The sequence below is a fragment of the Terrapene carolina genome, unplaced genomic scaffold, assembly GCF_002925995.2.
Source record: "Terrapene carolina triunguis isolate 2854851 unplaced genomic scaffold, T_m_triunguis-2.0 Scaffold120, whole genome shotgun sequence".
Classification (NCBI taxonomy): Eukaryota; Metazoa; Chordata; order Testudines; family Emydidae; genus Terrapene; species Terrapene triunguis.
The window spans coordinates 4,214,652-4,226,436 of record NW_020664471.1 but is presented as its reverse complement, the minus strand read 5'-3'; positions in this window follow the sequence as shown (position 1 = coordinate 4,226,436).

Here is an 11,785-nt window from a genome sequence, read left to right as displayed (position 1 = left end):
TTTATATCATTGCTTTTGTTCAGTGCATTTGAGTCAAATCCTAAATCTGATTTGAATTTAGTGTTTTTTGTGGCGTAGACAGCCAACATCATTGTGGTACAGATATACAACACACAGACCCAGATTTTTAGGAAGAAAAATATATATTTCTTCAACTTTTTTACTTGACTTTTAAGTAGTGAATAAGTTATGATTAAAGAATAAAGGAACTTTTGTTTTAGTAGTAAATTTCAAACACACACAGACAGTGTATGTAAGAACTCCATAACCTTCTGGGCGATAAAGAGCCCTACTGTTTCAGGTTCAGACTATAAGGAGCACTTGAATTCCTCCAACCTTTGGAGTATATTACATATAACAGAAAAATTCAGTTGTTTATGGACATTGTTTTGAATTGTTTGACTTGTTCAGTTTCTTAGTTGACAATCTTTGTTACAACTAGTGCGCTTTAGCTTTCCAAAGATTTAACCGATGCATTGAATGTTGTTTTATTCTGGATGTTGGTAAATTTTGAATACGTAAATATCAGTTTCCAAATCAGGTGGTGGATGCCCATGGTTTTACTGTAAAGATAGATTGTTAACAGAACATGTAAAACTATGCTGCCCTATGATGCCCTCTGATTCAAGGGTCTAATGCTAATTGTTGGTGTAGGTTACACTCCAGCTACTGGAATAAGAGATAACAGTTATGTCTGGAAAATCCAAACTCTTGCCTCCAAAAGATTAATTCACTTTGAGATAGAAGCCTCACTCACTATGGGTCTGATCCTGAAAGAGACTTCAAGGGCTCATCTCCTGCCAGGGTGATGCCATGTGTTGGCTTAGTATAAAGTCTAAATTGCACAGATGAAATCAATGAACAAAACTGTGGGGCAGATCCTCAAATGTTGTAAAGCCATTGACTTCAATGGAGCTATGCTGATTTACACTAGAGGGGATCTGGCCATACATGTGGAGTTTCATCTTACTAGAAGAAGTTTGTACCACAGAAGATCACCACTGAAATATACAGTGGAGGCTATATACATTCCAAGAATTTTTACTCTGCCCTTGAAGGAAATAGGCTATTTCTCTTATTGCTTCATTTCTCTGGCATGTTCTCTTTTAGACTATACGTTTTCAAACAATATTTCTTTGTGAGTAATAATTTCTTTGTGTGTTTTTTTAATCAACGTAGTTTGGAAACCTTCAGCTTGGGAATTGTTTATGACTTCTAGGTAGCTTGAATGTAAATTATTTTTAAACTTATTTTTCCACTAAGGAAACATGAAAATGGTTAACAGTTTTAAAATAAATAGCTCAAGCCCTTCGATGTGAGGTTGGGGGTCTGAATCTTTGAGACATTTAATGTTATAAATTAGGAGAAAAAAAGAGGTCTGCTTCCCACAGAACTCATATCCTATTACTTACGAGGGTATTCAGTTTCTTCTATAAATCTGAAGCAAACTAAAAATGTCTGAAAGAACTTTGACTATCCTGGTGTTGTTCTAGGGTGTCTGTCTAGGGGGGAAATAATTTAATATCCATCCATAGATGGTTTAAATTACTCCTTCTGTCATTATGGAGGATTTTCTCTTTATCTCCATTACAGAGACTTTTGATGGTTCCTTTGGGGGTTGGGTTTTTCCTCTCCATAGAAGAAACAGAAGGTTCAGTCCCCAAAAGCACCTGAGGTCAGGGCCATCTATTTGGAAGACCTGACCCTATCAAACTCCATTGGAGTTTTGCCTTTGACTTCAGTGGGGCCAAGATTTTACCTGATGAGTTAATTTCACTTCCCATCATTTACTCTTAATTCCTGAGAAATGATGATTGATAGGCTAATCTCCAGCTAATCTGGAGCTAAGTGACAATATCATTTTTACTTATGCACATAAATGGAGTTTGAATAATGGAAGGTTTTCAAAGTGGAAGAATACTGAATTTCTTAAATGTAATGATGAAGACGCATAGATTCTGATCAGGGCACCTGATGCTACTGTAATATAAATATTAATAATATTCAGGATATTGAAGGAAGAACCCCAGTCTCACATCTGTGCATGTCTAATGTTTATGGAACCTAGTCACAACAGAGGAACGTTCCATTTATATTGCAAAATATAAAAACAAGGCAGTGTGTCACACTGTTTCTTTAGAATGTATTAAAAAGGATATTTGATCCTTTGAAGCAATAATCCATTTAAACATTTTGAATCAACAATACTCAACATCATGCTTCTATTGCATTTTTATTTAAGTGAATTGGCAATAAAATGTACATATTAAATGGTTTCTCACAGTGTTCCAGTAGTAAGTTCTCCAGGGGAAAAAAGAAAAATCCCTTTAGGTTCTCTTAAAATAGTCTGTGTCACATCAATGTAAGCATTGAAACTCCATGGGGTAAACAGCTTCTAATGGCTTTTTGGTCTCTCTCTGTTTTGTAAAAAGTAGCAACAGAATTCTCTTATAAAGCGAAAAGACCAACATATGTACAGAAATGCTAGAATCAAGGTCTTAAGCGGCCAAATTTTGCTCTGAAGGGCTCAGTGGAGGTGCATGGAGCAAGCCCGTTTACAGCAGTGCAATTCCATTGCCGCCTTCTGTGAGGATGTAAAAGGTATTAATGATTAATTATTATTATTAATTAATTCTATTATCATAGTGCCAAGTAGTCCCAGTCATGGACCTCATTGCACTAGGCACTGTACAAACAGAACAAAAAATGTGGGGAGAAGTCTGACCTAGGGAATTATGTATTAACTTAGCTTTAATATTCACTCCTTTCTCAGCACATCATTACTTATTCATCAGTAAGCTAATTTTACAAACTAAAATGGAAATTTGTTGCAAAACTCAGATCCCCATATGTGCTTGAATAACCATTTTTAATAGGACGAGTGGAAAGGACAAACATTTCAAACTTAGCTTTAAGGCCTAATTTTTCAAAAGTGACTGTTGCTTTTGGAGATCTTAAATTTGGGGGGATGGGAGGCCCAACTTGAAACACTTTGATTTTCAGGAAGTGCTGAGCACCCACTCTCTGAAAATTAGGTCCCTTTAAGGCAGTGGCTCTCAACCAGGGGTACATGTACCCCTGGTGGTACACAGAGGTCTTCTAGGGAGTACATCACCTCATCTAGATATTTGCCTAGTTTAACAACAGGTTACATAAAAACTAAAATTTCATACAATGACTTGTTTATACTGCTCTATATACTATACATTGAAATGTAAGTACAATATTTATATTCCAATCAATGTATTTTATAATTATAAGGTAAAAATGAGAAAGTAGGCAATTTTTTCTGTAACAGTGTGCTATGACACTTTTTTGTATTTTTAGTCTGCTTTTGTAAGCAAGTAGTTTTTAAATGAGGTGAAACTTGGGGTACACAAGACAAATCAGACTCCTGAAAGGGGTACCGTAATCTGGAAAGAATGAGAGCCAGTGTTTAAGGTGTCAAGTTGGGCACCAAAACCTGAGGTACTGCAATCACTAGTCACTTTTGAAAATTTAAGCCTAAATGTTTCTTTTTCTGTGACATTTCTTAAATGTACAGTTTTGTTCATGTGTAGGACTTACAAAAATCAAGTTATTTAAGTTTTATTTCTTATTTTCACAGTAGTCAGTTTGTAAAACAACAATATCAGGAAAACTTCAATGCTGGAATAAGAAAAAAATCTCTTACACATACATGCAGCAGTGGTAATTAACCCAACCATGCTTTTATAGGAACATTTTTGTGAAGCCATTTTGAAATTACTCTTGACTACATATTTGCAAGTATTGAAAAAAATATCAGCACAGATGGGATAATGATAAATAGAGCAGGTAAAAATTTTAACAACATTTCCAACATTTTATAAAATGGGAAACATTTAAATTATGTTTTCAGGCAAAAACATTTCCCATTTTTTGGCCATTCGTAGTTAAGTGTTTTTCAGTTGTGACAAAAATTTTAGTTTAATTTTTTTCTTCAAAAACTTGGAAATTAAAAAAAATCACAGTTCCCCCCGTCCCCTTTTTTCCCCCAACCAGCTGCAATGGTAAATGGTCTGTGTTGTCATACAAGAGACCCGGCTTTGGATTTGCTTGGCCTGAATTAGTGCTCCTTGGTGAAATTCACCCCCAGTGCAAAGGACGTACAAAAGCTCCATACACTATGTAAACCTCCTATTAAGAGCTTAGGTAGGGCATAAGTGATACATGGGACCTTGTGCCAATGTTTTGAACTAAGGTGAATGTCACCCTTTACTTTTAGGAAAAAATGTGCCTTACCTTGTCCTATAATAAGTAGCTCCTCTGTCCAAATAAGGAGCAGCATTAATGAGCCTCAGCCCTCCTTAACCAAAAAACCTAATGGTAAAAGTTTAATACAAAGAATTGTGGTTATAATGGGGATTTAGGGAACCCTTTGGTGTCAAACTGAGAGTAGCTCAGCATTTAAATGTGGGTCCAATGTCCAGAAAAAAAACTAGCTTGTGCAGCTTTTCATAGTCCACAGAGCGCTGTCTCAATGAAAAACAGACTGAGAGTTCTTTAGGAATCCTTTGAAGAGATGTTAATCAACAAGATTTTGCCATGAAAAAAGCCTATGTGTTATTGACTTCTACCGCCACGACAATTATTCTACTATTTACCCAGGAATTAATCAGAAAAGTAGTTGAACTGAATTTATCAGAGGGGTAGCCGTGTTAGTCTGGATCCGTAAAAAGCGACAGAGTTCTGAGGCACCTTATAGACTACAGTTACGTATTGGAGCATAAGCTTTCGTGGGTGAATACCCGCGTCTGATGAAGGGTATGCTCCAATACCGCTGTTAGTCTATAAGGTGCCACAGAACTGAATTTAATTATCTATCAATATATCTAATACATTTATAATATTATATATTATGCATACAAATACATACTCACATATATCTCCTCAGAGAAGCTCTGTTCACACTATTACTCTACTTGAACCATTTGTCAGTGAGAGGAAGTGCCTGACGTGTTGCACTGCTATTTGGTCTCTTGCTGTGAAATGTTGATTTTAAAACAGGCTGGGAGCCCACAGTTGATTCTGGAATAAAAATGAACAGGCATGTGTTCTAGCAGTTTTTTCTTTTGTCATGTTGTTGTGCGCAGTTTAAGAAATCCTTCATAGTCTTTATGTCATATAAGCCAATGAATTTAAGCTGTCTCCTAAGTCTGCCCTCTTCCTTCTGACAGCCTCGGGATTTTTCTAGTTTCCATCCCTCTTTTCTCATGCTCTGACCACCATCACTTTGTCTTGTCAACCGATAGGATGGCAGAAAAATGGAAATCTAATTTCTTCCAGCTCTCTATCGGGATAGAAGTGTACTGCTTCAGAGCATCTGGTACTGTCAAATTTGAAAAGAAAGACTGATTTGGGTGCCAAGCACCTGATAAATCTGCCTATGTATCTGTGCACTCAAATGGGGCAATTTAGATATGAATTAGTTTCAGATGAGCCATGCCAGATATACCAAACAAATCTGCTTTCATACATAATAATAATATAATACAGGGTCACCAACATCCTTGCTAAAAAAAATTAAAATGTGGTTAAATATTATTAGGCAGAAATGCATTCAAATTAAGGTGTAAAAACAATTGCTATTGAGCAATACTTGGAAATTTTGATTACTAGCACAACATATTAATTCATTATTATTCTAAGTCTGATATATTTTGCAAAAGTATTTCTGAGTGTAACAAACACAAAGTTAGGGCTCAGTTCTACTTTCTTTACACAACTAATGCAGGATTGTGCATTTAGACCTTACTCTTTACTAAGCTCTTCTCCCAAACAAAGAACATAACTAACTGCTTACTACAGTAATAGAGACTCTTTTGAAACTTGTAGACCTGGGCAAGAAGGTTTCTACCAATATATCGGACACATTTATGATGGAAAAGCTGACAAATGCAGATCTTTATGCCATTATTGCATTTACAAGGATAATAGGCAGATCAATGCAGAAATGGTTTTAGCATTGACTGTAATGTACAATGTGATATCTGGATACGTCTTTGCTGAATTAAAACCATTAAAAACATCAAAACCAATCAAGGAAATAAATATAGGGGATAGATTCTAATTAGTTTCTTATTGCACATCCAAAACATATGAGTCAGAGATTGTTTAATGTGTACTGTTTTGATTAGGAATTCTAAAACTGAATGGCCCCACGCTCATTTATGACATCTTTCACTGCAAACACTGCAGTTTGGGAACGTTTATAGAGGTATTTTGGCCCCCCAAGGAGCTTAACAGTTGCCACTATGCAACACATCATGGCCACTCATGATGACATTCATGGTAGGCAGCCTTTCCTTCTTCAAGCCCCAATTTAGCAAAGATTTAAGAACATGTTTAAGTTCCATTGCTTTCAGTGGAACTGAGCACATGCTTAAGTGCTTTGCTGAACTGTGATCCCAAAGCATAGGCTCCTGCAAAGCTAAAGATGGTTAGTTATATAGGGCCTACGCAGAGGTGAAAGTAAGCCGGTCCGGCATATTGGTAAGAGCTGGTACACAGACAACCATACTGGCGGTGGCCAGGAGCTTCAGGGCTCCGGCAGCAATTTATAGGGCCAGGGGCTCTGGCCATTTAAATCACAGCCAGAGCCCTAAGGTAGCAGCGGCAGCGTCCGGGAGCCCCGGGGCTCCGGCGGCGATTTAAAGGGCCCCAGGGCTCCGGCCCTTTAAATCACAGCTGGAGCCCCGAGGTAGAGCTAGTGGCGGTGATGGCCAGGAGCCCCGGGCCCTTTAAATCGCTGCCAGGCCGAGCTGAAGGGCTGGCTGGGGGAGTGTGGCCCCTTCTGCCCAAGGCCCTGCCCCTTCCAGTTAAGGCCCCGCCCCCACCTTGCTCAGGACCCCGGCCGCTCTGCGTACCAATAAGTCCCTTAAGTTACTTTTACCCCTGGTCCTACGGCACACACATCAATAGTCTGGTCCTTTCCAGTAAAGGACAGTGGCACATAAGCATATTAGACAATTTATGATGGTACTGTCTTAAGGACAGAGTACATACTTAGGTTGAATGAGCTCACTATGAAAGAGATTTACCTGTGAATGAGGGATTAGTTAATACAGCACATTTGTTTTAATTTCTGTTACATACCCCACATTTACAAATTATAGTTCCTGATTAATGACATCAGGAGTTGAACTTTGGCTCTTAAAGCACCAGACAAATGCTGTGTAGTAGACACATTTACATTCCATTTATGCAAGTCCTCCAATTAAAATTTACTCATAGAAAGGTACACGATATACCAGAATGAATACATTATTTCACCCATTAATCAACGTACTTTGCTTTTCTGCAAAAATGACCAACCCTTCACTGTACCCCAAGAGGGAGCACATGTCAAAAAACTGGCAGAATCAGCAGAAGTAAAGAAGAATTTTCCAAAGTAAATAAGTAAATTTACATTTCTTAAATATAAGAGCGTGTGAGTCAGAGTTATGCCTTGAATTCTGATTACTTAATTCAATGAAAAAATAAATAAGGACCTGATTCTGTGAAGTACTGAATGCCCTTGACTCCCAAGAATGTCAATGAGAGTGTCATGATCCACAGATGTTGAACCTGCAGCTGTGGGGTTTCCAGTTGACTATTACCTCCCTGCTCCTACCCTAGAGCTGACTAATCAGAGGGACTATGAAACCTGAAGCTACATCAGGGATCCCTCCCCTGGGTTCTGACTGGAGGAGCCAGGACTTCTGATTGGTCAGGGCATCCTATTTAAAGCCAAAGAGAGGCACAGGAAATTGTCTGCACAACTGATCTCTACGGGGCTATTACATTGGACCCTGCCTTCTTTCCTGACTCCTAAGTCCAGCTTCCCTGCCTTGTTTCTGATCCTTGCCTCTGGTCTCCAACTCCAGCTCCGATCCTTGGCTTGAGTCCCTGATTCTAGCTCCGGCTCTGACCCGTGGCTTGACTCCCTAACTCCACTTCTGGCTCTAAGCACTAGACTTGGCTGCCTATGTCTTGGTCCCGACAGCGAGCATCTCACAGAACTGAGCCCTAAAAGTCAATACTTATGTCACATGACACCCTCTCATCATAAAAAAGCACAATTTTTAAAAGAATCAAACAATTCAATAATATTATCATAAACTCTTTTAGGTTTTTCCTGGTAAAGCTAATGGGCAAATTGTGGCAGACAGCTTCTAAAACAGGAGCAGATATAAGCTGCAAAATCAGCATTAATATTGTAGGTGCTGGTAAGCACTGAAAGCCAGCTCCCCCAAACCCACTCATATAATCTAGTTTTACAAGACTGGAATCAATCTGAATGAAGGATCTATGTGTAGAACCCCTTGCCGTGTCAGAGAGTGTATGTGCATAAACATACAGATCATGATTCCTCATCCCTGGGCCACACCCCATAATGCATCCCCTCCTCTCTGCTCAGAGAGGGATTATGGAGTAGTCCCCTCTATAACACTTAACAGGGGTAGTGAGTTTTAGCCCTGCACTTTTGCTGTATGTGAGTTTTATAGTGGGCACCTGTGCACAACACCAAACTAAATTTGTCCCAATACCTGTTTAATTTCAGACACCATTAAAAACTCAGCAGATTGGGTGCCCAAGCCTTATGTCTTTGCTGAAGCCCTTTTAGTACAGAGTCCATTCTATGTAGGGTGACCAGATGTCCCGATTTTATAGGGACAGTCCCGATTGTTGGGTTTTTTTCTTATATAGGCTCCTATTACCCCCCACCCCATCCCGATTTTTCACATTTGCTGTCTGGTCACCCTAATTCTATGGGCCAAATCAGCACTTGGGTAAGACAGCACAATGTCATTGTAATCCATGGAATTTTTCCTGTTTACACCAGGACCAAAGTTGAGCCTATGTGCAGTATTTAGAGGGGACAGAATTCCTGGTGTTTGGATTCACTAAATTTCCTCATGAAAACAGCAGATGGCAGCATGAGAGACACTGCATGAGCAATTAATCACTTCATCAGTGCCTTTGCTTTTCTGAGTAGGCTTTGGATCACCAAAAGTCACAATGCTTATTTGTTCATATGGAACTATTAGTTGTATCACAGAAGCACCTAGGAGCCTAATCAAGGACCCTGACCCCATTGTGCTAGGCACCGTACGAATCTAGAACCAAAAGGATAGGTGTCCATTCTTTTTCTTGGTATAAGCATGCCTGTTCATGGATGACATTCCTTTTGGGAATGAAAGGTTCATCAGGCTTTTTAAGAATGGACAATGTCAGTTATTCTTATCTCCTGCAAAGTCAGAAGATGTACAGATAGCTTCACTCCACGCCGAATACTTTAAAGACCTGCCCTGTACTTCATTGTTGTGTGTTGCATTTCAGAATCTGGTGGAGCACTCGTTCCACTCAGGCCCTTCCTTTGGCTTATCAAACTGAAAGTCACGTGGAGGGCTGAGCTTTGGTATTTTCTTTCCTTGTTTATGCTCATTTGAAACAAGTCAGCTCTGGATACAACCTCATTTTAAGCCACGGCTCTGAGTAGAAGGTGGTGCAGAGCTGCACCCCCTCTAAAGGAGCACTGGGGGGAGACTTTTCCCTCCAGGGAATAACAGAGGAAAGTTAAGTGTGTGGGAGCCAGTTACAGTTCTCCACTTGTGGGGCCCCAACAGGCTAGAGCAGCTTAGGAGCTGCCCCAAACTCTGCCAGCTGGTAAGGACTTCCTAGCTTTCTTTCCCCTCCAGCACACTCCCTACTCCAGGGGCAATCCGTGTGGTAGGGTGACCAGATAGCAAGTGTGAAAAATCGGGATGGGGGTGGGGGGTAATAGGAGCCCATATAAAAAAAAGCCCCAAATATTGGGACTGTCCCTATAACATCGGGACATCTGGTCACCCTACCCTGTGGGTAGGTGGGGGACATAGGAGCTATTTATACTTTGCTATACCTGATGGGGAGATGCAGCTGGTTTCCACCACTTTATGATGCCAGAGCACATGAAAGCAGTGGCCAGGATCTGACTTTGAATCTTCCTTCTCCCAGCATGTTAGTGAAATCAATTAACAAAGGGGTAACCTGAGTATAGGGAGATCTTATCCATGATAAATAATTTGGCCTCCTGAGCTCTGAGGAGACTGTAACACTAAAAGCTAAGTGGGACAAGCAGGGAGAACCAGCATGCAGTATATGAAAGTAGTCTAAATGAAAAATGTATTTTTACATGAGAATCAGTGATTGTTAGAAGTCTTTAGCCTCTACAGATATCAAGTAACTGAAGCAGAAAGAGATTTGGCCATGAATGAGATATACAGATAATAGAATAATTTAAAAGGCCTTCCAAATTCCTAGCTGCTGCAGAGATGTGAGTTGGACAGTATAACAAACCTTTACAACTGCAGAACGTCTAGACTAGAACTAATAAAATGATACAACAGGAACAAAAATTTTGTGGAAACCATCTTGTTAATGAAGGGCTTGATGTTGGAGATGCTGAGCAGCCTGGCTGAAATGGGCCCAATGTTTTTGTAATCCATTATTGATATGGCTATCTTTTTCCTGGTAATGACCACTCTCTGCATCCCCTGGCTCTCTCTTCTTCATCCATTCTTTTTCTTTTCTTTTCTTTCGGGGGGGAGGGGCAAATTTTATACAAGGGGCACTGCTGCAAAGTAGTTTTATGCCACTTGGGAATTCCCTGAAGCAGATAGGAAGTAGAATCTTCAGCTGCCTGCTTAAAGCTGCTTTACATCCATTTTTGCAGCCAGAGCAATGTCTAGGGGTTATATCATGGACCAAGATCTCGCCCCAAAGGCTGGTTACTGGACAGAGGCCCTATTCACCATCACTTTGCACAGATATTTACACTGTACAAAGTGAGTACAACATGCTACCATATCAGTCTTTGACACTCATTTAGCTTTGGTGTAAAAATGACTTCACAAAGTGCAAGGCAGTAATGAATGAGGCCCAGAGTTTGCACATCTCAAGCTCCAAAGAAAGTATATCAAGCCCAAAAGTATATAATAGTCCATCAATTTTGCTAACATACTTGCTTTTTCATTATTGTTAATTTTCTTCTTTTAAAAATCATATTCCATTTTTTCCTAATGCAAAATCTTAAGTAGGAGAGTCAATGAAACCTCTTTTTTGTACGAAAGTAAGCATATTTTTAGTGCAATGTGACTAGGGAATATGAATAAAATGTACCTAAAGATTGACTGCATTGAATTTTTGTAAGAACTCTCATTGCTGGCAATTTTCTGTATCAATTTCCCTAGTTATTTAAATGATTTCAGTCTATTTTTTAGCTGAAATAGATGAGAGGGGCCATCTACATGACTTATGAGAAAATTCACATTCCCCTTTTTGTATTCCTACTGCTCATAAGATGATTGCAAGCATAGTTATCCTCTTTCAAGTTAATTTCTGCAGAAGAACTTGAATCCCCACTGGAATGCATGTGGTGAGCAGGGAAAGTCTAATAGCAATGAAGTCCCTAATCAAAAAGGGTGCCTAGTAGTTTCAAGACTAGATTCTGGCCTTGATTGATTTTTGTGGTGACTTTTGTTTATTTTTTTGTGCTTATTCCAGAAAATACAAAGATCAAAGAAAATAAAAAGTCATGTTTGATTGGCTCTGCTCTGGTCAAAATCTAGATTTTTATCTTCTAATGTAACTAACATTTTACAGATGGCTTGCTTCATGTTAAAATTAGAGATGCATGTAGATTGAATTATCTAAGGATTAGAACCAGCTGCAGATAGTTTAAAACTCACTTTTAGTAGATACCCTATCCAACAAGTATCCACATTCTTAAATGTGGACTCTC